Genomic DNA, 16035 nt, shown 5'->3' with positions numbered 1-16035 from the left:
ATGTCGCCGGCGAAGCCAAAAAGCTGGACGGACTTATTGAAAATTGTACCACTCGTGTTGATCTCTGATCTTCGTATTACCCCTTCCAAAGCTATGTTGAATAGCAGACACGAAAGACCATCACCCTGCCGTAACCCTCTGCGCGTTTCGAAGGGACTCGAGAATGCTCCTGAAACTCGAACTACGCACATCACCCGATCCATCGTCGCTTTGATCAACCGTGTCAGTTTATCCGGAAATCCGTGTTCGTGCATTAGCTGCCATAGCTGGTCCCGATCGATTGTATCATATGTGGCTTTGAAGTCGATGAATAGATGATGTGTGGGAACGTTGTATTCGCGGCATTTCTGCAGTATTTGACGAATGGCGAACACCTGGTCCGTGGTGGAGCGTTCGCCCATAAAACCCGCCTGGTACTGCCCCACGAACTCCCTTGCATTTGGTGCTAGTCGACGGCATAAAATTTGGGAGAGTACCTTGTAGGCGGCGTCAGCAATGTGATTGCGCGGTAGTTGCTACAATCCAGCTTATCGCCCTTTTTGTAGATGGGACATGCGGCACCTTCCATCCACTTCTGCGGCAAGACTGCCTCTTCCCAAATCTTGGTAATGACCCAGTGCAGCCAGTGCCTCACCATCGTGTTTAAATAGCTCTCCTTGTAGTTTGTCAACCCCAGGGGCTTTGTTGTTCTTCAGCCGGCCAATCTCCTCCTGGATTTCCTGGAGATCCGGAGCCGGTAAATTTATGTCCTGTGCGCGTTCTCCCAGGTCCATCACCATACCGCCATCTTTGTCTGCCACATCGCCATTCAGGTGTTCTTCGTAGTGCTGCACCACCTTTGGATCACCTCACGCTCGTTCGTAAGAAGGTTCCCGTTTATGTCCTTACACATATCAGGCTGGGGCACGTGGCCCTTACGTGAACGGTTTAACTTCTCATAGAACTTTCGTGTGTTATTAGCGCAGTACAGTTGCTCCGTCTCTTCACGGTCTTGATCTTTCTGCTGGCGCTTTTTCCTCCGGAAAATCGATTTTTGTCTGTTCCGCGCCCGTTTATATCGTGCCTCGTTCGCCCTCGTGCGGTGTTGCAGCAATTTCGCCCATGCTGCATTCTACTTTTCCACTAACTGATCACATTCGCCATCATACCAGTCGTTTCTCTGATCCAGGGGGCACCGTGCCAAGTGCAGCGGTTGCGGTGCTACCAATGGCGGATCGAATATCTCTCCAGCCATCTTCAAGAGACGCTGCGCCTAGCTGCTCTTCCATTAGGAGTGCCACTTCCAGCTGCTGCGCGTATTCGTGGGCTAGTCTTGTAGCCGCCCAATGTCCGCGGCATCCGACTTCGACGCGTGTTGTACACCGTCGAGAGTTTTGAGCGCAGGCATACTGCAATGAGGTAGTGGTTGGATTCAATATTTGCACTGCGGTAAGTGCGGACGTTCGTGATGTCGCAGAAGAATTCACCGTGGATTAGAACGTGGTCGATTTGGTTTTCCGTTCCTTGGTTAGGTGATCTCCATGTGGCCTTGTGGATATTTTTGCGGGGAAAGAAGGTGCTTCGAACTACCATTCCGCGGAGGCTGCGAAGTTTATGCATCGTTGGCCGTTGTCATTCGATACGGTGTGCAGACTATCCGGTCCGATGACCGGTCTATACACCCAACCAGCGGATGGCAGATTTTAATACAGTTCTGCATAAGAATCTTACAGAAACTGTATAATAATTGGGCATATACAATTTTGGAAGATTTTAATACAATTATTGTATTGAAATAATACAGATTTGTATTATTTTAATACAATATTTGTATAAAAACCTTACAGAACTGTATATGCCCAGATTTTATACAATAATTGTCAGATTTGTTTTTTGGGTGTACATTTCCTCCCTTCCTACCTGTGCGTTCATGTCGATGACGGTTTTGACGTCCCGCAGTGGACATCCATCGTATGTCTGTTCCAGCTGTGCGTAGAACGTTTCTTTCTCGTCGTCGGATCTCCCTTCGTGTGGGCAGTGCACGTTGATGATGCCATAGTTGAAGAAACGGCCTTTAATCCTCAGCTTGCACATCCTTGCATTGATTGGCTGCCACCCAGTCACACGATGGCGCATCTTACCCAGTACTATGAAGCCGGTTCCCAGGATACTCGCTTTTCCACACTTTCTGTCCTGTCCAGCAAATCTCCTGCAGCGCCACGACGTCGAAGTTACGGGGATGTAATTCGTTGTCGCAACCTGCGAAACCTAGCGACTTGCAGTTCCATGTCCCAAGCTTCCAATCGTTTTCCTTTATTCGTCGCCTAGGTCTTTGCCGATTATATCATGCCGTTGAAATTGGCCTTATTAAAGTCGTTTGGAAAGCTTTCAGACGGCTCGTAGAAGTGACAGTACGGATTTATCTTAGGATGTGTCAGTATGGGAGGATGATGTCGACCGATTTTAACGAGCGGAGATGGAGCCTGTATAATCGAACAGTTCTCACGCAGTTCGTCGCTAACGAAGCAAAGGTCAAGTATTCGATCGTTTTCGTTTTCGACTGCATTCATTTGTAAACAACACAGACATAGAGAGTGCCTTCAACAGTAGATACGGCGATCCATAATTGCTCTACAGATATATTGTTAGGAGGACTGATTAGTCGGGATTTGAAACTAGAGCAAACAGCTATCAAAACACCACCTCCAGCGCGTTTGTTGCTATTGAAAAGTGACATATCATTGTAGCGGTCTTATCGTTGAGCCAGTTTTCGGTAACGTACACGTCATAGCAGCCATCGCACAAGGCCAGATGGTATTCGGCAATAGAGCTATTGATTCCACCGACGGTTTGGTAGTATTCCAAAATATTCGAAGATGCTGAGGCAGCAGTCCTTACATCGGAAACAAGCGGTTGCGGAGAACTCAACTCTCGTGAGGCGGATGTGATAGCACTGGAAATTGAGACACACTCAGGTACGGCAAATAGCGGTAACTGGTTGTACTTGCCGGGTGTAGGATTTCGGTAGACCCCATCTTCCACCTCATTCAAAGGACCGAGACGGCTGCTGGTTGCTGGCAGCGAGGGCTCTTCTAAGCTGAGAGGAGTAGGGGCTTCCTTGAGGCGTGCGGCAGTTGTGCGTCCCGGGGCCCCGTTAGTAGAAATTGAAAGAGGCAGGCCTGAAGCAAATTGATTGTCTGCGATGCAAGCTTCGGTAATTTCATCGGAAACGCTTATTCGTGTCGGTGTCCAGGTGTCCGGCATTGACTCCGTCCGTAAGAAAAGGCTTCGGTTGCTGTTTTATTTGACCATGTGTCGCTATGCCGATGTGTCTGCAATAGTAAGAAAGTTACGGGCATGTCTGTTACACGTGGAAAGTGCTGTGGCCACAGTGATCTACTAGAATCGATTTCAGAAGTGTATCCGTCTGTCTGTTGCGTTTGGCCGTGCATGATTTCTCATATTACCAGATTCTGGGAAGGTTCAACTGTGGTGATTCAACCTGGTTCAACCAATGATGAAGCCGGGGATCTTGTTTGTAGAGGAGATAGGAAATCTGAGGCTCAATGGTGGATCATTTCTGGAGGAGATATGTGGTACGTGAATACCTGCCGAATCATAAGTGGTTCACAAAAGAGCCGCCAATTCTTATTGGAGACTTCGTGGTGGCAGTTGAAAAAAGGGCAAAAAAAAGTTACGGGAAAGAATAATGGAGGTCAGTGAAGCACGAGATGGCAGAGTACGTGAAGTCGTCGTACAGCGGCTGAATTAAAGACGTGATAGAGCTGATTATGAGCTTCACCAGCGCTATGAGTCAAGAAAGTGTTGTGATGGTATTTTCCGAACTCATCTCCAGTATCTGGATGTAATACTAAATGTAAAGGAAAGTGTCGATGATATCAGAATTGGAACAAGATTCATCAGTAGTTTTAACTTTGTACCGTTTAATGTTAGTCATAACAGAAAAGTAGCACAATAATATCAATATGTGTTACAAATAACAATATCTGTAATAATTTTGTTGTGAGTGCTCTGTCTCGGATAAAGAAACAAACGATAAAGACGTAAACTACGTCTAAGGGGAAGCCTCGGATACAGGGTGCAAATTGAAAATTTCCAAATTGGGGACCGTCACGAAATCATGTAAGATTTCAAACGGTAATAGCGTCTTTATCTTTCGATGGATTTTCGACATTTGCTTATCAATCGATTCGGAAACTCTCCAGCAATTTGCCAATTCTATTGATTCTATTGATTATCAACGTTAAACTATTGAAAATGTTATTTCTTTCCAAACCGGGTGAGAAATTCAATCCCGTTCATAAATCCCCAACACGGACATCAGATTGCAGTAACGTACGGGCCTTTTGATCCACTGCTTCGTTTTCCCTGTGTATAAAATGCCCCGTGTTTCGCGTGCGTGCGTCATTTTCATTCTGGATGTCACGGCGAGCGGACCAGGGCGTCCAGAAGCGGTCCCAGTGACATCGGCTGTCTCAGCGGTGGTGGTGCCGATGATTTTTTTTTTCACTCGGTGGTGGTGGCGGTCGTGGCAGCAGCAGCACATCATTTAAATCCGTGTCCCATCTTCGGCGGATCTGGCAATCGACGGCGTTCGATGAGCCGAATCATCGGATGGCGGTCGCGCAGTCCAGTGGCTGCTGTTAATAAGGCACATAAGTGGAAATTAATCGGTTCTTTTCAGGACCATCATTATATTTGGGAGGAAGGTTAAGCAGAAATAATTTTTCTAAAGTGCAATCACTAGGAACTGGAAAATTTTTCGGTGAAATTTTCTAGCGTAATTCGGAGTTATATGATTTTAGTGATTGAGAATGTTGATATTGAACGAACTTTCTTCCTAGAATAGAAGATACAACGGGTCTGTTGACAATTAGCTGGAAACAAACAAATAAACAAATTAGTAAAGATTAATGTTTGAATGAAAATTCTGTGTTTATTATCGTTTGAGTACAAAATTTGTGAAGTTGTCGCCGGTGACAACTCGGCTACTGTTTTCACGTGAAAAGTTTTCACATGAAAATCGAAATCATTATCATCTGATAATGATTCAGCACAACACTGCATAGAACAAAGCATAATTGTTTGGCATCGGTAGCGGAATCATAGCATTAGTGCCGGTCCGAGCAAAGGCTGTCAGCAAAAGATTGCTACAGCAATTTATTCACTAATGTGACGTTTGCAACGATTTGAAATTTGGATTTTGTCGGCACAACATGAAATTTTCCCGCGAGACGCTAACTTTGTATTTTTCCTGTTGATGATTGAATAAGAAATCGGTTCCGAGATGAACTTTATTCAAAGCGCAACGCTAACGTCGGTAGTTGAATCCCAAGCAAGTATCGGAAAGAGACCATGCAAACAATTGATTCGCATTATAACTGAAGAAAATTGTATGGCGTCAGTATTGATGTTTGCTACAGATTTTTTGACGTAAACTACGTCTAAGGGGAAGACTCAGGTACAGGGTGTAAAACGGAAATTTCCAAATTCGAAACCGTTACAAAAATTAAGATAGATTTCAAACGCTAATAGCGTCTTTATCTTTCGATGGATTTTCGACATTTGCTTATCAATCGATTCGGAAACCCTTCAGCAATTTGCCAATTCTATTGATACTATTGATTATCATTAATGCTTAATTTTTTTTCCAACACAAATACGATTTTGAAAAAGTATCACCGGCGCGTGCTTATTTGCAATCTACATGCTGATACATTTACAGTTACATCAAACAACTGAAAACCGAAATACACCACTCCAAAATTACGAGGTGACAATGTTAGAAAAAGACAAAAGATAGGAAAAATAACACGGTGTGTAGTGCCTCCCCGAGTCACCTTAAGGGAAGATCCATTAATTACGTAACGCAAAAATTGGGCATTTTCAACCCCCCTCCCCCCTATGTCACACTTTTTGTATGAAGCATCTAAAAATTATGTATGGGTCGTCACACTTCGCCAAACCCCGCTCCCCCTCTAAGCGTTACGTAATTTGTGGACGCTCCCTAAGAGCCACTTTCATTGATGGTAGCCGATCGTTAGTACTTCAGACAAGATAATTTAATTTGAGCGCTGATGTTGATGACGACGACCGCACGATCCACACCATCGGTGAGAATAAGATTTCCGACAGGAGCTCCGCCGATGCTGGTGGGACCATAATCTGCTTTTCGCGACATCTCGAACGAAATGGCTCGCGCGCGCGGAAGAGCTGCTTTCTTGTAATCAATCAAGTTAAACCTGTAGCCACGCCCCTTTGGTGAGCGTTACGGTTACACAATATTTGCACTCATACCGGACAACAAAGAGGCGGGACTAATGAGCCATCTTTATTGATTATAAGAAAACTGCTTTCCCCGCGCGCGAGGCATCATTCCAGTTCGAGATAGCAACACGTACGGACGTGTTTTTTGCTCGCGCATTTTTCGAAGTGTTTTTTTCTCGTTCTTTCGCTGTTTACGTTTTCGCTTGTCGCGTTGGCGTTATTTTCTCCCGGACCCGTCATGGGAGACTCGGTGGCCGATTCGGTCGCTGGAAAAGTGCCTAAGCGCACTGCTCTTGGAGGCGCGGGTAACCCCTCCAAGCAGCTTTTGCAAAGCAACGTGTTCTCGCCGTTGCCGCTTGATGACGCCGGCAATCCGCCGAAAAGAGGAAGAAGCAGCAATCGCAGCTGCCGCAGGTGCAACCGGAGCGGAAGGAGAAGTGCCCGCCCGTGTTTGTGAAGGGCGATCCGCCGGATTTACGCCCAAAAATTCGCCAGCTGATCGCTAAGGGGCTGAAATGTACTTTTCGGCTCTGCAGCGAGGGCGTGAAAGTGATGCCGGCCAACAGGGACCATCATCAATCCGTCGTGGAGTTCCTCGAGGTCCACAAGTATGAGTACTACACTCATGACCACCCCGGCACGAAGCCGCTCAAGGCTTTGCTGCGAGGACTTCACGACATGAAGGAGGAAGAGCTCCAAGCAGAGCTTGAAAGTTGCGGACTGAAGCCAGTAGCCGTCCACAAGATCGCTCGTCACGACAAGGCGAGGAAATATCGCGACCAGCTTTACCTGATCCATCTGGAGCACGGCTCCACTACCTGGAAGGACCTGAAGCTGGTTGGCGTTATAAATTACACCGTCGTTGACTGGGAGCGATATCGGCCAGTGCACCGCGATGTCACGCAATGCACCAACTGCTTCAATTTCGGGCACGGCACCAGAAACTGCCGCATGAAGCCGCGCTGCAACAAGTGTGGCGAACCCCATCCGACTGACGAGTGCGACAAAATGGAGGTGGCCGATCCCAAGTGCGCCAACTGTGGCGACAAACATCGGGCCACCACAAAGGGCTGCCCAAAGCGAGCCGAGTTCCTGGAAATCCGGAAGAAGGCTTCCACCAGGACCATTCCGAAGAAAAACCGTGTTCCTGTAATCAACGAGGTGAACTTTCCAGCTATCCCGGCTCCCCGTCGTGTGATTCCAATACTCCCACCGCTACAGCCGCACAAGCGACTGGCAGCGGCAGCTGCATCGGTCCAAGCTCCAGCATCGTCGGCACCATCCACCAGCGAATGGCCCCCGCTTCCTCCTCCTGGGTTCCGTCGGCAGTCGGAGAACGAAGCCGTCCCACCGGAAGAATCTGCCCCGCTGTACACTCCGGAGCAACTGATGCCGATCTTCGCGCAGCTCGCCACTCGACTGCGCGGCTGCAAAACCCGAATCGACCAGGTCTTCACATTTGGCATGTTCATCATTGAAAATGGCTGCTAGGGTGGGCCTGGTCAACTGGAACGCTTGCTCGCTAAAGAGCAAAACAATCGAGCTGAAGGATTTCCTTGAGGAGAAGGAAATAGACGTGGCGTTCATCACCGAAACGCACCTAAAACCGGAGGTGAACATCAACATCCCGGACTTCCGCATCGTGCGACTCGACCGGCCGACCAGGGGAGGTGGTGTGGCCATCGCTCTTCGCTACAACATCAACTGTCGTCTGCTTCCAAGCTTCCAGCTCAGTGTCATCGAGGCCATCGGTGTCGAAATCACCACTTCAGTCGGCACAATCGCGCTCATCGCGGCGTACTGTCCAACGCAAGCCAAAGCCGGCGATGGATCATCGGCTGCCCTTCGGAGGGACATCGTCAAGCTGACGCGGAGGCAAGGCCAGTATATCATTGCCGGCGACTTGAATGCCAAACATCAAGCCTGGGGGCAACAGTCGCGGCAATCGAAACGGCACCATCTGGAGCAACGACATGGAGGAAGGCCACTACACGATCCTGAGCCCGGATTCCCCACTCGGCTGAGTCGGTCCGGTGCCCACGCAACGCTCGACCTCTACGTAACAAACCTGAGTGACCACGTCTCGCAGCCGGTTGTATACCAGGAGCTCAGTTCGGATCACTATCCGGTGGTGGCGGAACTGGGCTCCTCGGTCAATCGGCACCAGCAGTTACGACGGAACTACCACCGAGTGAACTGGCAGCGTTTCCAGCAGTGCGTCGATAACACCGTCGACTACGAGGTGCGTCCGGAGACGCCGGAAAGTATCGACCGCCAGCTGTGCGCTATCGAGGAGGCGATCACGGCGGCCCGAGAGCAACACGTACCGACGGCTCGGCAGGTAAGCAACTCCTTAAACATCGATACACTCACCAAAGATTTGATTCGATTGCGGAATGTCACTCGCAGGCAGTTTCAGCGTACTGGACTGCCTGAGCTTAAGGCACGCTGCAATCGAATCACAAAAATTATCAAGGCCAGAATGGTGGACCTCAAAATTAACGATTTCTCGAATAAGATCCGCACTCTCCCAGATTATGCTAAGCCGTTCTGGAAAATGACCAAAATTCTAAAATCCAAGCCTCGGCCCATTCCACCTTTGATCCCACTAGACAATAATGGCTCTAAGGATCGCTTGATAACTCCTGCAGAGAAGGTCGCTGAAATAGGTCGTCACTTCGTCAGCTCACACAATCTTGGGCAGAACATCGTCAGTCCACACGAAGCAGCCGTCAACGAGCATGCTAACAACATCCATTTGATTCCCAACGACTTATCGGAGGAGTTGGAGATCTCAACTGACGAATTGACGGCCTATATCAAATCGTCGAAGAACATGAAGGCCCCAGGCTTCGACAGCATCCTGAATCTCGAGCTCAAACACATGAGTGCTCCGTTCTTTGAGCACCTCTCGCTGATCTTTAATCAGTGTCTCCGGCTTAGCTACTTCCCATCGTCCTGGAAGTCAGCGAAAGTCATCCCATCCGGAAGCCTGGAAGGATCCTTCCTCCCCAAAAGTTATCGACCCATCAGCCTTCTCTCAGGGTTATCCAAGCTATTCGAAAAGCTATTCACCATCGGTTACTTGAGTCTGCCGAAAATCTCAACATCTTACTCGAGGAACAGTTTGGTTTCCGACGCGGTCGGTCAACTGTACACCAACTGACTCGAGTTACCAACGTCGTCAGACGGAACAAGTTTGTCTCAAAAACATCCGCCATGGCCTTACTCGATGTCGAGAAGGCATTTGACAACGTATGGCATGATGGCCTGGTGTACAAACTACAACGCTACAATCTTCCCAGCTACCTGGTGAAAATCATCAACAATTACCTGTCGGCAAGGACATTCCGGGTCTCAATCAGCGGAGCGAGTTCCAATGCGCACAACATCGTCGCAGGCGTCCCCCAGGGTAGTATCCTCGGGCCCTGCTTTTCAATCTGTTCACCTCCGACATGCCAGAACCTCCAGAAGGCGGCATTCTGTCTCTGTTCGCAGATGACACATCCATCGTCTACAACGGTAGAGTGATCAGAGCGCTAGTGGCAAAACTCCAACGAGGCCTGGATGCCCTGACAGAGTACCTCACCAGCTGGAAGATCTGTATCAACGCGGCGAAGACCCAGGTCATCATTTTCCCCACTCCAAATCCCCTAAACTTGTTCCGCCTGGGGACTGTAAAATCATCCTCAATGGCACGACTGTGGAATGGGCCAATGAGGCCGACTACCTTGGCTTGACCCTCGACAGCAAGCTTATTTTCAGGCAACAGGTTGACAAAACGGTGACAAAGTGTAACGTCTTGTTGAAACTACTGTACCCTTTGATCAACCGCCGGTCGTCATTGTCCCTGAAAAATAAGCTTGCTGTCTACAAGCAAATCATCCTCCCTGTGATCGAATATGGCATGCCGGTCTGGGAGAGCTGCGCTAAAACCCACCACCTCAAACTTCAACGGGTCCAAAACAAATTCCTGAGGATGATCCTCAACACCCCTCCCAGGACAAGAACATCCGAGGTCCACCGTCTGGCCGGAATAAAAACCTTACATGAACGCTTTGGTGAGTGTAAAGAAAAGTTTAGGGTCCGTTGCTTGCACTCGGACCAAGAAGCGCTTAGGGCGCTAGTTCCAATCTAGGTTATCAAATTTTTATTGTAAATATTAGTGTACATAGTAGTTAGGTTATCAAATTTAAAAAAACACACACTAGCGCCTCCTGAAGGCCGTCATGATACAATATATTTCAAAAATCAAGTAGAAACATAAAAATAATAATAATAATAATAATTAAAATTGAAGTTGGAGGGCCAAGCCGGCCGATCACTGTACATGTCAAAAATAATTGTAGAACAAAAAATGTGTAAATAAAGAAGAATTTTACTACTACTACCGCGTGCGTGGCATTTCATTTGAAATGTCGCGGAGAGCGGTCCCAGCATCGGCGGAGTTGCTGCGCGAATTTTATTCCAGCCCGTGAATCGTTGCATCATTTGGAATTTATCGGTTCTTTTCAGGGCCACCGTTTTATACAAAGGAAGAGGCGAGGCGAAAATTATTTAAAGATCAAATTAACCATTTGGCGACGCCATAATGTTGCCGTCCATAGCAGAATCACTAGTGCGCCCTGGGTGCAGATGCTAGAAATATGAATTTGTATTATTAACAATCAATCGAAAGATTACAATTTTGTGGAAGCGGAGGTTAAGCCGAGACGATTTTTTTCTAAAATGCAAATTATAATCGCTTGGCGACAGCAGAATGTTGCTGTCGGTAGTAGAATCACGAGCGCGCGTCAAACGGAGAAGCTGCAAAAATGTATTCGCATGGATGACTATCTACTAAAATTATAAGTCTTTCTCTGAATCGTGCTCTCGTGATTCTACTACCGACGGAAAACAATCTTCCATCACCAAGCAATTAAGTTTTACTTTGATCAAAATTCATCTCGCCTTAAGTTGTGACTTAAGAGCTACTTTCATTGATGGTAGCCAATCGTTAGTAGGGGAAATTACGGCTTTGGCAGGTTTTGTTCTATTATTGTTAGGGGGGTTTTCTATAACTAATTATGCTCAAATTTGGCCTAACAATCTTTGCATATCAAAGAATATTGTGGCCATATTTCATAAAATTTGGTCAACAAAAACCCCCCTGACAATAATAGAACAAAGCCTGCCAAAGCCGTCATTCCCCCTACTTCAGACAAGAAAATTTAATCTGAGCGCTGCTAATGTTGATGACGACGACCGCGCGACCTACACCATCGCCAGAAATAAAAACAAAATTTTCCGCCGATGCCGAAGGTGGTACCACGGTCTGCTCTCTGCGACATCTCGAACGAAATAGCTCGCGGGCGCAAAAGAGCTGCTTTTTTGTAATCAATAATGTTGAACCTGTAGCCACGCCTCTTTGGTGAGTGTGTGACGGTTACACAATATTTGCAGCCATACCGGACAACAAAGAGGCGGGACTAATGGGCCATCTTTATTGATTATAAGAAAACTGCTTTCCCCCGCGCGCGTGGCATTTCATTTGAAATGTCGCGGAGAGCTGTCCCAGCATCGGCGGAGTTGCTGAGCGAAATAATCGGTTCTTCTCAGGACCACCATTCTATACAAAGGAAGAGGCGAGGCGAATATTATTCAAAGAGCAAATTAACCACTTGACGACGCCATAATGTTGCCGTGCGTAGCAGAATCACGAGTGCGCCCCGGGGGAAGATTCTATATAATATGGATTCGTATGAATGGCATCAGTGGCAGGCAAGTGAAATTTTTCTCAAGATTCTTATTTGGTTTTGTTGCAGTTTGTGATTGGGAAGGCGGATCATTTACAATCGATCGAAAGATCACTAGCTTCTGTTGAGCTAGTGATTTGAAAGCCGAATGATCGATCATCAAACGGTCCTTTCAAGGGCAATAAATTTGACATGAGAGAAAGGGGGTTTGACTGAGAGTAAATTCGTTTGAAAAATCAAAATCATCGATGGAACGCAACGATGACGTCTGTGCTTTTGTAGGAAATCATCCAGTTGTTATTGTCAGCAGCAAGTAAAATTCGAGCAATCATTTGGTTGCTGTTATTTGTAATTATGTACAAAGAGCGAAACACATCCGAAAATTCAATCATAAAGATGGCATAAGCTGAGAGGATTTTCCAAAGTGCAACAACTAGTGACCAGCACACTCTTGGCGTTCAGTAAATTCTTCTAGCAAGATTCTGAATTTGGTTATGTTCTGTCAGTGATTTCCAATGCGTACCATTGAGAAAAATAACAATAAGGGGATTCACTTGACGGCGTAGGTTGCTGCGTATCTGATTATAAAAATGTTTCACAATCAATCACAAGGGACATATTTCAAATCGCCTATGAAACATTTCTATAAACAGATACACAGCAAACTACGCCGGTAAGTGAATCCCCCTAATATAAAATTGATCAATTGGAGACAAACTTCGATTAGTTACGCAGTACTTCGGTTAGTTAGAAAATTTAAATGCATGGATGATATCAGTAGCAGTCAACTAAAATTTTCTTTTTTGCTGTTGGGGATTGGAATTGCACATTATCGAAGAATCCGTTTCGTTTTAGAACCAAAATTTTATACAAGAGAATATTTATCCGAAACTAATTTTATTCAAAGTGCGAATGGCGATGGCGATCAAAACAATGCCGTCAGTAGCGAAATCGCGAGTGCGCTTTGTTCACCGAGGTGCGCCTTCAGCGATTTGACGGCAATTATCCTTGATTACCGACAATGGTCAAATACAGTAAAGATTGCAATTTAACCTGACAAATTATTATTTGCAATAGAAATACCCAAATTTAGTTAAGCTCATTTAGAAGATTTTTCGAAAAATAAGAAAAAACAACAATGAAATTGAATTTTTTCAAGTGAAAACCCTAACAAATTAAACAAACAAAACTAAACTTCTCATATTATATAAAACTCGAGAATTTAACAATTTTGACTTAATTACATAAATATATCAGTTACTTTCAAAATGTAAATTTTGGATTGTCGTATCCAACAAATTGTATGTTTTGAATATTGCTCGAAACCAGTGTTGTCTCAAAAGTAATCAAAAGAACAATTTTGTAATATTCATGAATGATGGGACTTGCTAGGTTCTTCATTTCACCAAACGTTTTTACGTAGTTTACGTCGGGCGGTCGTGTCTTGTACACAACCCTTATGATTTTTTTTTTTTCAATAACATATTCTGTAATAATTTTAGTTATTTTCATCACTTTTCATGTGACAAATCGAGTTATATTTTGTTCAATTAGAAATATATTTAGTATCATTGTCAGCCATTTTGTTACTATTTTTGTTAATTTAAATATTAATGGTGCATGTTTTATGACAATATCTTTTTAAAAAAAAATGTTAACTTGTCGAGGAACTATTCCACGGAATTATCGTAGCATTTTACGGGACAATCAAGTGTTATTTACGAATCGTTTTTCTTATTTTATGGGTCATTCATTATTCTTTATAGGCAAAAGTATGTTTTGCCAGATTCATCTGTCATTTTGATATAAAATCGTGTGAAAATAATGTTTGTAAATTTTTAATATCATATATGTGAATAAATCGTAAATTTTGTAAATTTTTAATATCATATATGTGAATAAATCGCACTCACTTTGCTGTCCAAGAAAGGCAAACAGAGGAGGGAATGCTTCAAATCTCCGAGGCGATGGGTGAACTTCATTGCACATTCCGTGTGGTTGGTGTACGAACCTTCAAGGTGGTCTTTCCGAGAAAAAGAATGCCCACTTATTGAGGAGTGGTTATCGCAAATCTTGTTAGTTGGTTGGGGAGAGAAAGGAAGAAAGAATAGGTACGATGCAAATATGCGATAGAAGTAGAGATTGTGGCACACTTGTAGAATTCGATAGCTTTCGTGTGCAGTATGGTATTTGCGAACGTTTTATTCTGCATTACATTTTTTGCCTTGTAAAGATAAAATGTGCATAATGCCGATGGCATTATGAGGCATTTCATTTACAAAGTGCACTTGTTGTACAGCTATATAAAACTTAGAAGGCAACCTTAGTTGTAAATAATACATTCTTATTTTCAAACTATTTATAAACAACAAATTTGTCATTCGGATTTGTTAACAATCATAATCAAGTCACCATATTTATGACTTCAATATTTATAAAAAAAAAAGATTTTCAAAATAGTTCTAAGCCGTTTCTCCCATTGATTCAAGTCAGGATGGCCGAGCGGTCTAAGGCGCTACGTTCAGGTCGTAGTCTTCTCTGAAGGCGTGGGTTCGAATCCCACTTCTGACAAACTAATTTTTATATTGATTGCCGCAATCTTGAACAGGAAAAATGATTTGTATAGAGATATTGTGCCCAATTGAGTAACTCAAAATATCTCGATCCTGCCAGGAGTCGAACCTGGAATCTTCTGATCCGTAGTCAGACGCGTTATCCATTGCGCCACAGGACCTCTCTATTAAAATGTATCCACGAAACAGATGAACATATAGAGGGTCAAAAATCAGAAATAATATTTCTGATCCTTTTTCTAAGGATTTGTAAACATTTGAACACCTACACAAGGTGAAATAATAATAAAATTTTTGGACAGTATAGTCTTAGTTTTACCAATGATATTTTCAAGTTTTCTCTTCGATGAGTTTTGATGATTATTCAGTTTTAATATGCGTAAAAGATTGGAAGCAGTAAATTACCGTTTTATGACTTCCCACTTCCAGTGCCAAAAAAACGTTCGATACTGAGGCAAACGTAATTCTCATCGAGAGCAAAAAATGAATGAAATTAAAAACACATATTTTGTATTCCTCTTCGTTCGTCCAGGTTGTCCTGGACACGATCCTACTGTACTACTCAGCTGTTCAGAAGCCATTCACTTCGCTGCTGGGCATAACGGGAACTAACATTTTTAGCATCGTATGTATATCATCGAATATTCTTTACTGTTCTTATTACCAAATAAAGTATACACATCTGCTGGAAGGGGCCTGTTTTTCGGAGGCAGGTTAAATCCAGCAGAAAAATGTTTAATGTTTCGCAATGTGCTGTAGCAAATGCGGATTCCCTTGTATCTTGTACCTAAAAAACAAGTCCAACAATTATTGTATAAAATCTTGGCATATACAATTCTGCATAGTTTTAGTACAAAAAAAAAGAAAGTTATTCTTACAGATACTGTATTAAAATAATATTTATTAGATGGGCTACAGCTCCTCTTCGATGAACCTACGCCGGATGGAGTATCATCTAGTCCTCTACTGGACTAGATCGCGGACTTTCACGAAGCCTACGGTCTCTTCCGGGTTCTCTACTGGATATTATCTTCGCTCGACGCTCAGTCCAGTCCACCGTAGTGTGCCGTGTTGTATGACCTTAACAATATCCAGCCCTTTGTACACTTGTTTCTTGCGACGCCACCATATGCCCTTCTCATGTTTATCGCCGAGTGTTGTCCGCTACGCTACTATTTCAAAGGCCCTCCGATCAGCCTCCTTCAACGTCCATGTTGCATGACCGTATAAAGCCACCGGAAGGATCAGAGTAGGTACACAAAATCATCTACGACTTCAATTTTCTAACCATCCAGCATCACTTCGCTACCACAACCGCTAATGTACCGACGTTAATTGCCTCCCTATTAAAAGGCACTAAAAGAAGCCTTTACCACGGCGCGGCATAATTTGTCCGCAAAGCCCTTATAATCGCTCCCTCGAGAGCAATAATGAACAATAGGTTCGATAGTGCATCACCC

The 16035-nt window shown here is 44.7% G+C and overlaps 2 non-coding genes across 2 annotated transcripts; one reads left to right on the top strand and one right to left on the bottom strand.

Annotated features, from left to right (window-relative positions):
- Positions 1–14490: 14490 nt before the first annotated feature.
- Trnal-cag (transfer RNA leucine (anticodon CAG)) lies at positions 14491–14573 on the top strand. Its single transcript has one exon. It is a non-coding gene; the product is annotated as a tRNA-Leu (tRNA).
- A 90-nt stretch (positions 14574–14663) lies between these two features.
- Positions 14664–14736, bottom strand: Trnar-acg (transfer RNA arginine (anticodon ACG)). The gene has a single exon. It is a non-coding gene; the product is annotated as a tRNA-Arg (tRNA).
- Between the last annotated feature and the right edge of the window lie 1299 nt (positions 14737–16035).

The sequence above is a fragment of the Armigeres subalbatus genome, chromosome 3, assembly GCF_024139115.2.
Source record: "Armigeres subalbatus isolate Guangzhou_Male chromosome 3, GZ_Asu_2, whole genome shotgun sequence".
Lineage (NCBI taxonomy): Eukaryota > Metazoa > Arthropoda > Insecta > Diptera > Culicidae > Armigeres > Armigeres subalbatus.
Note: the sequence above shows the minus strand (reverse complement) of the source record. Positions and strands in the feature narration are given on the sequence as shown.